At 37.2% G+C, this 16,192-nt stretch overlaps 1 pseudogene; it reads right to left on the bottom strand.

Annotated features, from left to right (window-relative positions):
* Nucleotides 1–732: 732 nt before the first annotated feature.
* Nucleotides 733–1,199, bottom strand: LOC113618687 (galectin-1 pseudogene; annotated as a pseudogene).
* Between the last annotated feature and the right edge of the window lie 14,993 nt (nt 1,200–16,192).

The raw sequence follows: 16,192 nt of genomic DNA, 5'->3' as shown, positions 1-16,192 counted from the left end.
ATAGTGCAAATGTTATTCCACTTGATGTTGTTCCAGGATCCCCTATGTTATCCTCATTTCTTTAATTCTTTTTTTACATTGTGCTGCTCTGTCCGGGTGTTTTCCATTGCTTTGTCTTTCAGCTTGTTTTGTGCTTCTTTTTGTTTTTAGTTGATTAACAATGTTGTGTTAGTTTCAGGTGTACAGCAAAGTGATTCAGTTATACATATACATGTATCTTTCCTCTTCAAATTCTTTTCCCATTTAGGTTATTACAGAATATTGAGCAGAGTTCCCTGTGCTATACAGTAGGTCTTTTTTGGTTACCTATTTTAAAAATAGCAGTGTGTACATGTCAGTCCCAGACTCCCAATCTGCTTCTGTTTTATCCATTCTGCTGTTGAACCCTTCCAATGTGTTTTTCATTTCAGTTATCACTTCTCTTCAGTTCTTTCTTATAGTTTCTGTTTGTTGTCTTCTTGCTACGTTCATCCCTTTCTTCTCCTGAGATCAGTGAGTGTCTTTATGAACATTATTTTGAACACTTTGTCAAGTAGATTGCTTATCTCTGATTCATTATTTTTCTGGGGATTTGCCTTGTTCTTTGATATGGACTATATTTCTCTGTCTCCTTGTTTTGTCTGTCTCTCTGTGTTTGTCTACATGTATTATGGAAAGCAGCTACCTCTATCAGTTTTTTTCCAGGGGGAGCAAAGGCAGCTGCCTTTATTGCGGGCCATGGGCTGGCTGGCTTCACTCAAGGGCCGTGCACTTGATCTTGAAGTCGCCATTGGCTGCCAGGTAGTTGATGGCCTCCAGGTTGAGGCAGTTGGGGAATTTGAATTTGTATCCACCAGGCAGCTGGATGGTTAGCTCTGCCTGGTCGAAGCAGATGCATACCTCCACAACACTTCCAGGCTGAAAGGGGAAGACAGACTCCTGCTTCTCAGCCCCCCAGGCCCCGCCATCCTTGCTGTTACACACGATGGTATTGGTGTCCCCGTGCTCATTGAAGCAGGGGTTGAAGTGCAGGCACAGGTTGTTGCCATCTTTGCCCAGGTTCAGCACAAAGCTCTTGGCATCCAGGGCCACCTTGCCCAACACTCTGAGGCACTTCCCAGGTTTGAGATTCAGGTTGCTGATGACAACACCACAAGCCATGATTGAGGAGAGGAGGATGTTCCTGGGACTTTGGGACCAGTTGTCTGAAGACTCTACCGGAGAGCCTTGGTCTTGAAAGAGTGGTATTCTTTAGAAGCTGTTCTGTGTGGCCCAGAAGTGCAGTCTCCTCTGGCCACCAGACCCAGGCATTCTATGGCCATCCCTCATGTGGGCTGTAGGTGCCCGCCAGCTGTGATAGGGCTGTGACTGCTGTATGAGGAGGAGAGGGTTGGAGTCACTTGCCCATCCTGGGTGTGGATTGATCTATGTATGGGCTGGTTGGAGCTCAGGGCACTCATCAGGCTCAGTTGTGGGTCAGCTACTGCATGAGGATGACAGGACTCTGTAATCCCTGCTGACCTCCAGACCAGAAGATCCGTAGGTGTCTCCTTGGCTGTGGTTGCAAAAACTGGGGCTCCTGGTGAGTGTATAAGCTCCTTTCTGAGGAGCCTCATCAAGCCCTAATGAGGCCAAGGGGGTGTGCAAGGATGATGTCTCCCCGCTTACAGTCCCTGGGAGCACCTCCTTAGCCTCTAGGTATGTGGGAAACCTGAAGCCTGTCCCTCAGGATGAAGCTCCAGGCTAAGTAAATAAGCCTTTTTCATATAAGATGGGGTTATGTTTCAGTCTGCTGTCTGTGCAGGGCCCTGGGTATGGTGGCCTGCCAAGAGCTGTCTTTTCGATTGCTCCAGTGTCACGAAGTTCAAGAACACCAGCCCCCATGGCCACCAGGGCCAGGCCAGCCAGTAGTGTTCCCTATGCGGATTGCATGCACCCACTGGCTTTAGCTAGGTAGCTGGAGATTATAGGGGGTGGGACTTGCTCTCTTGCTTCAAGAAGGCAGTAGGAAAATGTCTTGACTACACCCACCCCTGGGCTTCAGCAATGCAGTACAAAAGTGCCTTGACTGTGCACATGAGTCAGCCGTTAGGCCAGGAGTGGGAGAATATTATGACTGCTTGTGTTCTCCACTCCCAGCCAGGGGGGCAGGGGAATGTCACAGCCACCCACACTTGCAGACTTTAGTTAGAGAGCAGGAGAATGCCATGGCTATTTGTGCCACCCCAGTCAGGGCATGGGGGGATGCTGCAGCTGCCAGAGCTCTCCAGCTTCAGCTTTGTGGCAGGGTAGTGCATCCAAGCTCTCAGGCCTGTGCTAGCAGGTGAGGTGAGGAACACAATGGCCTCTGCCAATGCCTCCTACAAATATTACCACCATATTACACCCCCTGCACCCCCCCCAACCGATGCTTTTAGACTTGCAAACAACTCTCCTTCACAAAGAGTCTCAGCAGTTTTCAAACCGCTGATATTTTTCAGGGTCTCTGAGTGAGAAGGATTGCATGTGAGCCCTTTAAGAGGGGAGTCTCAGTTTCCAATAGCTTTTTTGGACCCTTGGACATTAGCCCCATTAGTTTTCTAAGCCAGGCGTTTTGGGGACTCAGCTGTCTGTTGTAGAATTCTTGGGCGCGTGTGTCTGATGTGGGGTCCCACACTTGCTCCCCCAGGAGAAAAGCCTTTCTAATAAGATCCCTCTGTATTGTGTGCGGCCAGGCCAGGGGTGGGGTTTTGGGTGAGATCTTTTCTCTGCCCCTCCTACCCATCCTGATGTAGTCCTTTGTATTCTTTGTTGTGAAACAGGTGATCAACTAGTTTTCAGGTTCTCTTCTGAGGGAATTAATCCACATGTAGGTATTTTTCTCTGGGAGGAGATAAGTTCAGGCTCTTCCTTCGGCGTCTTCTTAAAATGCCTTCTTAGTTGTTTATTTTTAACATATTCCTATCAATATTTTTTGTGATGGTCAGATTTCTCATAAATTTGATATCTCATACATAAATTCAATCATTTATTTTTAGAAGTTTAGAGAGTTCTTACAATTCTAATTACTTGAATTTTCTAAAAAGAAACAAAGGTACTAGTGACTTTGGTGACATTTAACTTAATAGGAAAGGAAGGTGGATTCTTTCTACTCACTGGTTCTTTCAAAAGGGCAAAAATCACCCTGGAAATATCTAATTTTCAATTCAAAAATATAATTATTACCAAACAGATTTGAGTTTTCAGTGGGTAGGATGTTTTATTAAATCACCTGAGTTATTAATAAAATTTCACCAAGTCTTGACAATCCCCTTTTATGTGCTATTCTCAAATAATGCACTTCCTTTCAAACACTTTAAATGGCTCTGAAGCTAATAATCATGTAAGATGCCCTCTCTTCTCACACAAAGAAGTATTTCAAAATGAATAACACAGGTCAGGTATATTTAAATCTTGCACTATGCATGCATGTTTTCTAACTCTAAAGCAAATGCTACCATTTTACTTAGTATCAACTGAATATTTGTAAAGTGTCAATGTCCGATTTCAGAGTCAAATGGATACTGATAGTGAACGTTTCAAGGTTTGAACCTCTATATTTGTTGTTAATTCTATAAATAGTTTTACCTTTAAAACTATTTATACAATTAATAAATTGATAATTTATAGAATAAATAAATAAAACTACTTCACTTTCCCACAGAAATCTTCAAGAGATATGGCAGTGATAAGATATAAAGTAAAAGTCCTTACTCAAGTGTTCACCTAAACAAAAAAGAACCCCTTTGAAATTTGAATTACAATGATTTTATCTCAAATAAAGAAAAAAGTATGAACACAAAGCAACACTGCATTCTACAGTGTGGAAAGAGTGACCAATGATGTCTGCCTGGGACTTGGATGCATATTTTACTATATGATGTCCAGGAAAGAGCATATTAATGATCTCCAAAAAAAAAGGAAACTGGATAGTCCTAAGGATATTTCCTGGGACCACATACAGAAATGCCCCTGGTCACATTGATTTTTAAGGCAAGCAGTCATTTTAAGTCTAGTGCTACATATATTAAATTTCACCAGTTAAATATGACTTATGGACTGGATACTCAGAACACATGGACTATACAGCATTAGCATTAACAGTGCAAAATTAATTCTGTCAAGAATGACTTTGTAGAGGAGATTTAGACTGTCTAACCATGTGACTAGAAATATCAAATAAGCTAGCCTTTACTGAACACTTACAAGCCAGCACTGTGTTCATGTTTTTCATGCATTGTCTCATTAACACATAAAATTCCATGAGGTAAGTAGTGCTATTATCCTCATTTTATGGATAAGGACTGTAATGTAACAAAATGTACCAAAAATGATGTAACAGTTAGCTAGTGTTAGAGGTGGAATTTGAACTCCAGATCATCTCCCTTCTAAGAACATGCCTGAGCTTACCACAAAACCACATTTGTGAGAAGCAACAAATACGAGAAAGTCTAGGGATACATTTTAACTCCATTTAACAGGAATAATCTTGAAGCAAATATTCCCCGCAGGGATCAGTTTTCCTTCTGCAGGATACAGAGGAAGAATCGGGCACCATGGGGGCCCGATAAATTCCCCCAATTAAAACACAGAATGAAGATCACACCAGGTTTTCCTTCAGCTGGATCAAATAGATGCTTGAACCTTATAAACACTGGCACCTCCAGGGAGGTATGGAGTCATGTGTTTGGTCTGTTCCGAGTTACCTATTCAATATTGTTTTATCTTTTGTTGTTTCACCCATGTTGGAGTTGCTTACCAAATTTACCACACCTTCTATCCGTATTAGACTTGCCTGAAATAATATTCCACTATTACCCAGAGTAGTCAGTGTGGTGTTGTAATGTTTTCCACTGTTTGGATATTTGAAAGACCTAGCAGATTCCATAGAGTATATTCACGTGAGAATTTTATTTAAATATAAAACATACAGAACAAGAGAAGTAGGTTTCAGGCAGCCATCAAAGGTCTGAGAGACCATCTTTGTGCCCTTGAGTTGTACTGAGCCTCTGGCTGCACTGCCAAGTTTGCATGAGAAATCTTAGCTTCAGGAGAGCAGCTAGAGGAAACTCTAAGAAGTTCTTCAAGTGGCCAAACCAGGCTTGTCAAACTATTTGAGCTAGTTGAACCATTGGTAGAGAAGCCAAGCCTGGGTGGAGTGGGATCACCAGAAAAGTTTCCAGCTTTAATCAGGACATCATAAATGCCACTGCCTTTATCTCAGACAAGAGTCAAAAACCAGGCATCTCCAGAGACAGAAAGCTTAGCCATTCCAGCTGTAAATTAGCTATCTTTAGGTGTCCAGCCCTATATTCTGAAGCCATTTGACAAACATTATTTAAGATTGGACTGTACCTGTGTAATTGTTTAAAATCAATAATCTCTACATTTAAAACCGTTGAGAATTCCAGGCCTGAGTGTGAAAAATACTTGAGTCATGCTGTTAACAGAGAGTCTTAGAATTGTGAATGATTCTTGTTTAGCTTATGGGCCTCATTGATAATGTATTACTGTATTTCAAACATGGATCACACATGTGGACTTTACTATGATTCTAAAATATAATATGTAGCCTCCAGTTTTGATAGATCAATAAGACATTGATCTGATCCTAACTGAGCATAAGGGTTAGGAATAATGCTTTTAAACACACGTTGAAAACTATGTTTGGCTGAAATTCTGAATCTCCCCTTCCAACTGCCAAGAAAAATCTCAGAATTAAGTTCTAATATTTAACATGCTACCATGTTCTTGTTTTGTATACATTGTTCTTGCATTTTCAACTTTAATTTAAATACATTAATAGTAAAATTGTTATGTGGTCATGACCAAAACCAGCACAAAGCTAAAACTCAGCAGGAAATATTCAAAAGCAGTCTAAATGATTATCTTTCCCGAAATGTGAAGTTAATTATACCAGGTCAAAAAGAATAGTAATCTCATTGCTACTTGAATAAAATTTAATTATAGGCCAATCTTCACAAACTATTAATATGCTGACACATATTTAAATCAAGATTCACAAACACTGAAGAAGGGAGCTACAAATATGGAAAAGGAGAAAACTAGAATAAACTCTGTTCTGTGATATACATTAAAGGGATCAGTACAAACTTGTAGGCTGTAATATAATTGAAAGATATACAGTCATTACAGATGTATGTGTATGTGTTGTTTTCTGCCTCTATCTGCTAAGAGCACTTGGAAGTAAAGAAACTCTGATACAATGAGCACACCTAGCCCACAGATCTTGGTTTCTATATACCAGGGATCCTTGGAGAAATGGCTGATATGAAACATCTACACACACAAATATAAATTCATTTTTAAAAGGAAGAAATAAAGGATTATAGAGGTTATGTCATTTACATAAAGTCACAAGCAAATAAGTGATAAAGAGAGCATGAAAAGGTAAATGCTGGATCAGACTATCTGGAGTAAGATCCCAACATCCTTCATTTACTAGTTTTCTGGGCAAGTCTGTCAACCACCTGACCTTAATTTCCTGGGCAGTAAATCTGTATAACAACAATAATATGTACCTCATAAGTAGGGTTATTGTGAGGAACTAAATGAGATAATATTAGAAAACATTGCATATTGTAATTACACACTTTTTATCGCTATCATTTTTATTTTAATGACGATTTTTATTATATGAAACCATGTCTGGTTGACTTCACAATACTCCCACAGATACAGAATTGGAACAAGTATATTACAATGATGAACACTGTATCAGAAAATGGACTTAAAAACCTCATGGTGTATTTGTGAGAAAATAAGGAGGGTGACCTAAATAGTATAAAGTGTAAGAACTGAAGAAGAGTGGGAAACATGGTTTGACAGAAATGTTGAGCCCAGATTATACTGATCGTTGAGTTTGGAATGTATATGACTTTTGGAAGTGCATTTTTGCGGGAGTTTAGGTTCTTCATATCAGTATGCAAGATATTTTGGGTGAAGGAAAAAAAGAAATTGTCTTTTTGCTCTATATGGGTAAAGGATAGTCCCTGAATAGTTAATAATGCCTAAATTGTACTGGAAAAAATAAAGGGCATCATAAATTCAAAATAATTAGAGATGAATTCAGATAAAAAATAGGAACATGTTGCAACTGTAGAATATATAAATTAAATTAATTTTAGCTTTAAATTGTAATTTAAATTGGTCTAACAAATGATTTCACATAGAGACTCTGTAAGGAGTGACTTTAATTGATACATGTCTAATTTGTAAGTATTAGAAATCCATTGTTTGATATAAATAATTGATGTGAAATTATTGTAAGTTTTCTATTAGGTTTTTTTTTTTTTTTTTTTGGCGGTACGCGGGCCTCTCACTGTTGTGGCCTCTCCCGCTGTGGAGCACAGGCTCCGGACGCGCAGGCTCAGCGGCCATAGCTCATGGGCCTAGCCACTCCGCGGCACGTGGGATCTTCCCGGACAGGGGCACGAACCCGTGTCCCCTGCATTGGCAGGCAGACTCCCAACAACTGCGCCACCAGGGAAGCCCTATTAGGTATTTTTTAATTGTCTCCTTTGGAATCTTTATCCTGTTAATTTACTTAGCCATTTTTTTCACGCAAGGAAAAAGCTACAAATACAAACCAAGTGATCAAAAATTGATGTAATTATTTCAATATAGCTTCATTTTAAAAAAGCTAGAAATGACAACACAATATTCATTTATATTCTATATTTCATCATTTTTCCTCTCCAGTTTCTGCTGGCACAATGCAAAGTCCAAAAATATTAAGACTAAGGAAAAGGAAGAAATAAAGGTTAGAAATAATGAGCAAAATGGACAATCACTTCTGGATAATTGAGAGTGAACTGTGTATCGCTCTTAAAGTAAGGGGCAACATCATTATCCCCATTTTCCTGTAAAAATATGTGTGGTCAGTAAGCAGTATTGCTACTCTTACTTCTTAAAGCATGAGCCACTGGTCTCTAGAGGAGCATAGCTAAATTTGGGGGTTTAATGAAGGTTTAAATGGGAATAAAACTTACCAAACCTTGCATATGAAATTTCACTTGACCCAGAAGCACTGTTCCTAATTCTGCAAAGTTAACAAAAGGCATGAGAATGGGGAGGAATGCATTACTAGACACAATCTGTTCCATCAGTTTTTTTGAATTCCTGTCCTATTTCAATCTTCTTTGTACAATAGATGTAATGTCAAAAGCATTGCTAATTAAAGGATATTTGTAGTAGCCAGATTCTCAGAAAGAACCACCATAAAACTAGAAGAAAAGAAGAGAAAAAAGGCGAGACATAGCTATTGTAATAAAAACAGCCTATTTCTTAAAAAAATATTACAAATACTAACTGAATAGTGTAGCCATTCCTAAGGATGATTATGGATTTTAACGTGTTGTGACACCTATAATGCCTCTATGTCCTACTCTCTTATTTTCACTCTGTTGCAGTCCTCAGAAAGACGAGTTGACCAATTCCACGGCTTCAACAATAAAGGCAAATGCAATGTAAGAAATATTGGATCTGTTGGAAATTTTCAGTTGCCTTTATAACAACTCATAAAAATATGAAATCTAATCTAATCACCATTGATATTATCACCTGTGGGGGGTTTGTGTGTGTATATACTTCCAGCTAGGGTGATATAATTTTTTAATTTAATTTATTTATATTTTTATACAGCAGGTTCTTATTAGTCATCTATCGTATACATGTTAATCCTAATCTCCTAATTCATCACACCCACACCCCCACCCCTGCTTTTCCCCTTCGGTGTCCATACTTTTGTTCTCTACATCTGTGTCTCTATTTCTGACTTGCAAACCAGTTCATCTGTACCATTTTTCTAGATTCCACATATATTCATTAATATATGATATTTGTTTTTCTCTTTCTGACTTACTTCACTCTGTAAGGGTGATATAATATAACATATAAAACACTAAGTCACTTCAGGCAGTTTTCTTCCTACTTTTAACTATTTTTTTCTGTCATGTTTAATAAGAAACATTCAAAAATCACCTGCACTGTGAACATACTTTGTATGAAGGTAATTAGAGATAGAGAGGAGAGTTTGCTTTGATCAGCGCTGAGCGACTGAGCAAAACAATGGCTATAATTTTGAAGTAGTGTTGAGAAATTCAATCCAGGAAAGATTAGTTTTGATAATTTTGACAGAAAGTGAGATGAATTTCTACTTGTAAAGTAGACATGAATATTTTGCTAGTTATCTTAAATCATCTGTTTTTTAACAGATCCAACTGTTTTTGAAAGATTTGGCTCAGTCCCATCCCATCCCATCCCATCCTTCCCTCCCCACTTATTAATAAGTGATCCAGATGCTGGGCTAGGCTTGGGAATATCAAAGCAATGAATAAGACCTTCCTTTAGAAGACTCAAGTCACCTAAGAAAACACAAAAAGCCCCCAACAAAACGGATAGTTAACAAAAAAGTTGAATAAACGAGATGCTATTGTTAGCTACAGAGTTTTAGGGGAGCATGGGTGCATGGCACTAACTGAGATGCTATAGAAAACTTCAATGGAGAAGAAGAAACCTGAAGTTTGATGAGCAAATAGAAGTCAAAAGATGGGAGAGAGACAAGGAAGAACTCTAGGCAGAAGAGCCTATAAGCAAAAGATCTGGGACATGAGAATGCATGGTATGTTAGGTACATCGAAGAGGAATTTCTTGGCTGTAAGATAGGGAGTGTTTTCACATATATTACCTTACATAGTGTTCAAAATAAACTCACCAGACAGAAAGACTTCTTTTCCCATTTTAATATAGTAAAATGACAATTTGGGGAGGGATCTGAATGTTATAAAACTCTCTAATGCTAATAATGGATTTTGAATTCATTTCCTTCGATTACAGTGAAAACATGCCAAGTATAGTAATAAGTACTGAGTCATGTCAAAGAGGATTCTACAACACAGCACAGGACAGAGTAATAAAAGTTGATACTTATATAGTGATTATTTTATGTCAGGTGCCAATAGGGCTTCCTAAGTGTTATTTTAAACTCATCAAACCCTTGCCACCTACAAAGTTAGCACTATTATTATCACCATTTCATGAATTAGGAAGCCAAGGTAAAGAAAGATAAATCTTCACTAATTTCTCATGGCTAAATAATTGGCAGAACTAAGGCATAAAATCAAATAGTCTATCTCCAAATCCCACACTCAACTGCTAAACCACTGCTTCTCTATGTTACTATATTATTCATGCAAGAAGTCAATGATTAAAAAGCAGTATAAAATAATGACAATAAAGGGGGAGAATTTTTGTACGTGATCTATAAGATATGGAGAGGAGGGGATTATTGTTTGGGGTCAAAAGTTTGGTTTGAAAATAGAAAAGAATTAGCAAAATAGTTGACAGTCCTGGGTACTGTGGTGCCCTGCTTAGATCTCCCTTCAGGCATTCATTGCTCCCTCCACTGCTGGGAGGGCTGCCTGCTGAAGATTGGGGTCATCTCTTTCCTCAGGAATTGCCCATATCTGAAGGGAGCTGCCTCACCCAAAGTTAAATCCCCTTCTGAAAATTAGCCCACAATGATTGAGTTCTACAGACAGGTTAGGTAAATTACCTTAGGTCACAAAGATTCCACATAAAAGAATATGATCCCATACTTGCCTTATTCAAAGTCTAAGGCATTTTTCCTTTACCAGGTTTCCTCCCGTATATAAACTTTACAGATCAAAGTAGGTGTTTTATAGGAACTGGCAAATTTATTTATGTCCATTTCATGCAATCTTTAGACTACTGTCATTTCAGTGTGCTCTCATAAATAAGTTTGTTTCAATATCTTTAACATAGACCAAAAATATAAAAGAAACCAGAAGCAGTATAAAAGGAGAAAACTATTGGACATTGAAACATGAGATTATAAGTGATATCCTGTATTGTATATTAAATATATGTATGTAATATAATGTATATATATTTTGTAGCTTAAGAATATGTGTTTCCTTATATTGAATATAAAATACTGAAGTCTGGGCTTCCCTGGTAGCACAGTGGTTGAGAGTCCGCCTGCCGATGCAGGGGACACGGGTTCGTGCCCCGGTCCGGGAAGATCACACATGCCGCGGTGCGGCTGGGCCCGTGAGCCGTGACTGCTGAGCCTGTGCATCCAGAGCCTGTGCTCCACAACAGCAGAGGCCACAACAGTGAGAGGCCCACCCACGTACCGCAAAAAAAAACAAAACAAAATTGAAATATGTGTTCCCTAGAGATGAAAAGAATCATTCTTATTGATTCTAAGCATCTAAGCTACACTTTATAAATAGTAGGAATCAGTGGCACTTCAATCTAGGTTTTTATGTGTCATTGGATCTTTTATGGTTGTTGAAAAAGCTGGAATGTCTGTTAATTTGAAATACTGTGTATAACAGAAAGTATATCAGCTGTGCTTCAACTGACTCTAATAGGAAATCTTCCAGAATATTCCTGGGCCTTTAAGCTAAGCTTTTATTTTTCCAGAATTTTACCCACAGTTGATTCAAGACATTTCCTTGTTATACTCAACGATAAATAGTTAAGCTCAATAAGGTAATAGTTGAGCAACTGAAACCCTATATGTTGTGTTTCTCACAGACAGCGTGAATGCTGCTTCAGGGCACTGATCTATTAAGCCGGATATTATAAATCACAGGGCTATTCACTGGCAATCATGATGAGAATCCCTGTTTATAGAATTGCAACCTTGTGCAATAGTTGCATAGACCAAAGACAATTAAAAGAGTTAATGCCAGTGAGGGTCACCTTTCAAGAACCACTTAAATAGAACTGTGCATGCAGCAGTGCCTTGCCCCTCCATGAGGGGCACTGCAGCACTAGACTGCAAGCCTATAGCAAGATGTATACAAGTCATAAAATAGCCAATCTCTCTAATCCAAGTTTGTCTTCAAAGGGACATCTTCATTAGTCAAGCAGTACAGTGAACACAAGTTCTAAAATACTCATTAACTGCCCTCTGAAATCAATCAATTTTGGAAACAATTTACAAATCACATATTTATTTGATATATTCATTATATAAAAAGTGAATAAATAACAACACCCTCAAAAGTCTTGTAACCTTTTAAATACGCGGTAATAGTAAAAATTTTATTTGAAACAATGTCATGTTTAGCTGTGTAGCCTAAGAAAATACTGCATGTATTATTGTCCTTGGAATAAAATTATGCTGTTGAAAGCCTTACTCTTCTTATTTTTGGAGAAGATTAAACATACTACTGCACTACCATTGGCTTTTTAGACAATACTTATATAAATAATTGTCTTTGTTTTAATGCTGAGTTTGATTCTTATGACCGCATTTCCTTTGAGGAGATAACACCATGACATAATTATACCAATTATACTTCCCTTGTCTGTCAGCAATGTTGTAGTTACTAGTATCAATCAACCAATATATATGCATGTTTGACTGACCTTCACAAGAATTATATAAGTTCACATGTTGGAAATGAGCATCATTAATTTATAGACAGAGATAATCATATACTATATATATATATATATATATATACACAATATGTATATATATGTGTATATATACAATGTATATATACATATACAATATATATATCATAGTAAGGCAAGAGTCCTAGCAATGTAATGCATTAAGTGCTTGTTTATCTAAAAAGTAATGGCAACTAGCATTCATTGAAATGCTTACAATGTGGCAGGTCCTAAACATTTTACATAAATTAATTTGATTACTCTTCAACCTGAATCTATGAAGTGAATACTATTATTTCTCAGTTTTGTAGAAAAGGTGACTGAGACTTAGAAAGGTTAACTACTTTGCCCTAAAGACTAAGTGAAATCCAGTAAGTGATGGTGGGAGAGTTGAAATATGGCAGTCTCTCACCAGAGCCAGATTCTTAACCCTGGAATCAGAGGTCTTGCTCAAGTTTTGGTACTGCCTCTAGTGGACCAATAATCTCATTGGTTCTGAGGTCCTGAGAAGAGTAATAAACTTTTCTGACTTAAGTTTTGAAAATATCACTCCGGATGCTTCTCTGAGAACTGATAAAGACACTTTTGGAGGCAGAGCTACCATTGATTAAACATAGCACTATCCTAAGGGTCTTTAATGGACAGACACTGGCCCAGACTGTGGACCCCTGAGACATCCCATGCAAAGGCATCTGCTTGACTGCTGTAGATATAGTACAATATACAGTACAATATATTGTAGATATGTACAATATAGCAAATTATGCAATATAAATGTGTAGATATTACATCTCTTTATATTTTGACATGTCAGTTGCAGAATCTTTAAGGTGCTATATTTTCAAATACTTAGAGAAAACATCAACAATTGTTATAGATCATGTAAAGTATGAAACACAAAATGTTGTATTTCAGTACAGGAGAGGACACTTCAATTCACACTCTTCTGAAACATCCCTACAAACTGTTGTTTGGACTAATCAGACCACAGGAGAATTCAAACCACAGGTGGTTTGAATTCAAAAACATTTCAAAAACAATGTTCAAGGTAGACCAATTGAAAAAGTGGGGCAGCAATGATTAGTGCTCTATAATAAGTAATTTTTATTCATAACAGAAATCTAAATAGAGAAGAGATGTAGATGTCGCAAGGGGTGAAATTTTAAAGAAATTTATATGAAAGGGAGTGACTAAGTAGAGGAAAACAATCAGATTTGCCTCTGAATGAACGTTGCCTTTGGCCTTGTTAGCTCAAGAGCCACCTTTGCTTTCTTTCTGACACCATCATTTAACTGCAACAAATCAAATTTGTCTGATAGAGTTGCTTGACAGGAAGCATAAGTAACTGCCAGGAGGCCTGGCTGCAGCTGTTGCTATCTTATAGCACACAGTTGTGCTATGTCATTTGAATTTGTGCCTCAATGCATATTTAGGGCATCCCTTCTACATAACCTGATTAAAGTTGGGTCCTGTCTGTTCACATGACTGGCGATGCTTAGAATCCTACTTGTTAACACAGACCACAAATTTTAAGTCCAGTAGAAATATTTTCCAGAAAGAAATACTTATGAAACTAGACATTTCTAGCAGCCTTCCTTTCATTAGGCCCCAGCATTTTATCACCAAAATCCAAGCACGTCTGTCTATTCACTTTGGCTCTTAAAAAGCTTTTGTTCCTTGAATCCCACTCTGATAATTTCTTTGCACACTTACCCTCTACCCTTATGCACTGTTTGTAATACTTTCATTCCCAATCTTTGTATGGTCTTTAAAAGTATTCTTGGGCATTTTCATGCAGTTGCTATATATTCTCAATAAGGCTATCAAATTCCTTGAAGACTAAAATATTCCAAAGTATTTGGATAGTTGGATATATACTGGGGAAACTCAGGAAATGACTTTGTCAAATATATATCATCCACTTTTTTCATCAATAATGCCATTTGCAGCAACATGGATGGACCTAGAGATTGTCATACTGAGTGAAGTAAGTCAGACAAAGAGAAATATCGTATCATATCACTTATATACAGAATATAAAAAGAATTGATAAAAATGAATATATTTACAAAACAGAAACAGACTCACAGACTTAGAGGAACAGACTTATGTTTACGGGGGTGGGGGGGGAAGGGTGGAGGGAAGGGATAGTTAGGATGTTTGGGATTGACATGTACACACTGCTATATTTAAAAATGATAAAAATAAAATAAAATAAAATAAAGCAGCTGTGCAAGAACAACAAAAAAAAAAACATTGGTAAAACGCCATATGTTTTTATGTATTACATAGATGATTCATGTTTCACAGAGAACAATTTTTAACCAAAAAAATGTCATCTCTCACCCCTAATTTCCCTCTTTCTTGTGCTAGTATTGGCAATTCTTTTTGTTATCATTCTGGCAATAACTAGCCCTTAAATTCTTAGGCTCCCCCCTACTATTTTTCGGTAACATTCCAAATTATTCTCCTCTTCAGTATGCTGAGCAATTTAGCAAATTTTTCTTTTAAATTTAAGTTCTCATTCAGATTACTTCCATCACTTCAAATAACTCACTAAATTATTTTTTCCAGACAAACAAGGTGTACTATTTCCTTATGAAATAGCACATCATCAAATAGCATACATGTGTTCTTGGCAGCTAAATATGATTGCTTGGGTCCTAACTGCTCCTTTTGAGGATTTTCTTTAGTCTATTTTTTAAAGCTGCTGGGTTTTGAAATGAGGTTGGTTTTTTGTTTTGTTTTGTTTTTTATTTTATAGTTTAATTTGAAGTTCCAGGCACTAGAAAGGCTTTGTTTTAGAATAAAAATTTCAAAGATTTTTTGAGGTGAGAAGAGTAGATTTGAAGAAGTTAAGTGGCATGTCTAAATTAAATGACACAGTAAATATTCAAGGCAACAAAATAGGCAAACTCTTTAATACCTGTTGTGATTAATTGTACATTAATGAAAAAAGAAATTATCTTAGTACCTGAGCATAGCCATATATGGATCAACTGTTTCTTTATTAATTTTCTGTCTTGATGGCCTATCCAACGTTGAAAGTGGCATATTTAATATTCCTACTCTTATTTTATTGCTGTCCATTTCCCCCTTTAAGTCTGTTAATATTTGCTTTAAATATTTAAGTGCTCCAGTGCTGGGTGCCTATATATTTATTGTTCTTATATCCTCTTATTGAATTGATTCCTTTATTACTATTTAGTAACTTTTTTTGTCTTTCTTGTGACTGATTTTGACTGAAAGTCTATCTTATCCCATGTAAGTATAGCCTCCCCTGTTCTCTTTTGATTACAATTCACCTAGAATATATTTTTCCATTGCCTCACTTTCAACCTATGTGTGTCCTTAGAGTGAAAGTGAATCACTTGTAGGCAGCATGTAGTTGGAGCTTGGGGTTTTTTGTTGTTGTTGTTGTTTTCATTCAGCAACTTTGTATCTTTGATTGGAAAATTTAATTCCTTTTCATTTAAACTAGTTATTGATAGGTAAGGACTTACTGCTACCATTTCATTAATTGTTCTCTGTTTTTTAAAAAGTTCCTTTGTTCCATTCTTCCTCTCTTCCTCTCTTCCTTTGTAATTTATTTTTGGTAATGGTATGCTTTAATTCCTTTTTTATATATCTTTTATGTAACTACTAGAGGTTTTTCTTTGTTGTTACCATGAGGCTTACATAAAATGTTGTATGTATAGAACAGTCAATTTTAAACTGATAACAACTTAGCTTCAATTGG

Source organism: Aethalodelphis obliquidens, unplaced genomic scaffold, assembly GCF_003676395.1.
Source record: "Aethalodelphis obliquidens isolate GAN/ISIS:26980383/991018 unplaced genomic scaffold, ASM367639v1 scaffold6, whole genome shotgun sequence".
Lineage (NCBI taxonomy): Eukaryota > Metazoa > Chordata > Mammalia > Artiodactyla > Delphinidae > Aethalodelphis > Aethalodelphis obliquidens.
The sequence above is the reverse complement of the archived record's forward strand: the minus strand, read 5'-3'. Positions and strand labels throughout refer to the sequence as shown.